Genomic DNA, 1,198 nt, shown 5'->3' on the forward strand with positions numbered 1-1,198 from the left:
GCAAGGACCCTCCTGAATAATGGGACGTAGTATAGCATGAACCCTCCTGAAAAATGGAACGTAGTATAGCAAGGACCCTCCCGAATAATGGGACGTAGTATATAACAAGGACCATCATGAACAATGGAACGTAGTATAGCAAGGACCCTCCTGAATAATGGGACGTAGTATAGCAAGGACCCTCCTGAATAATGGGACGTAGTATAGCAAGGACCCTCCTGAATAATGGGACGTAGTATAGCAAGGACCCTCCTGAATAATGGGACGTAGTATAGCAAGGACCCTCCTGAATAATGGGACGTAGTATAGCAAGGACCCTCCTGAATAATGGGACGTAGTATAGCAAGGACCCTCCTGAATAATGGGACGTAGTATAGCAAGGACCCTCCTGAATAATGGGACGTAGTATAGCAAGGACCCTCCTGAATAATGGGACGTAGTATATAAGGACCCTCATGAATAATGGGACGTAGTGTAGCAAGACCCTCCTGAATAATGGAGGTAGTATAGCAAGGACCCTTCTGGATAATAGGACTAGACTAACATAATTTTATTTAACCGGTTCATCATGAAGAATGGAGTTGGTGTAAACACGCATAAGCCCTCTAAAGAGTACATCGCGACAAAGCTCGAATCGTTCAAAGTCTCGATTTAAAGCTAAGCACCATCTTTTATTTCTCTCACAAAATTTTCTTATATTAAACTGGGGCAAAATTTTGTGTTATTAGTTTTGTTTGTTTTAATTTCAGGAATCTAGTGATAGAATGGGGTCAATCCACATTTCCAGCTCAGGATCTTGGATGGAAAAGAGTGTAATTTTCAAGATCAATTTCGATTGAAGAAGCAGCAGCTCATTCTAAAAAAAAAAAAACATAGTCAATAACCAAGTACCAGTAAAAGGAACCTACCTGGAGAAAGACGTTTACCTTTGAACTCATTTGAGATGAAAATCAATATCTCATAACTCAAGAAGCGCGAAGACTCAAGTCAAGGTTCAAGAGAAGCTACATAGATAGGGTCGTGTACTTGTATTTCCTTTAAATTTTTCGTCTTTTATATTCATGTAACAATAGGAGTCGCGAACTGGAGCCTCAAGGGGACCTCACCTGACTTCCAACTCATCATTTCATCTCCTTGAACTACACATGACCTGATTCCCTTATAACCCGGGGTATGTAGGATGTCCAAAACTAGGACT

The sequence above is a fragment of the Solanum tuberosum genome, unplaced genomic scaffold (assembly GCF_000226075.1).
Source record: "Solanum tuberosum cultivar DM 1-3 516 R44 unplaced genomic scaffold, SolTub_3.0 scf00296, whole genome shotgun sequence".
Taxonomy (NCBI): domain Eukaryota; kingdom Viridiplantae; phylum Streptophyta; class Magnoliopsida; order Solanales; family Solanaceae; genus Solanum; species Solanum tuberosum.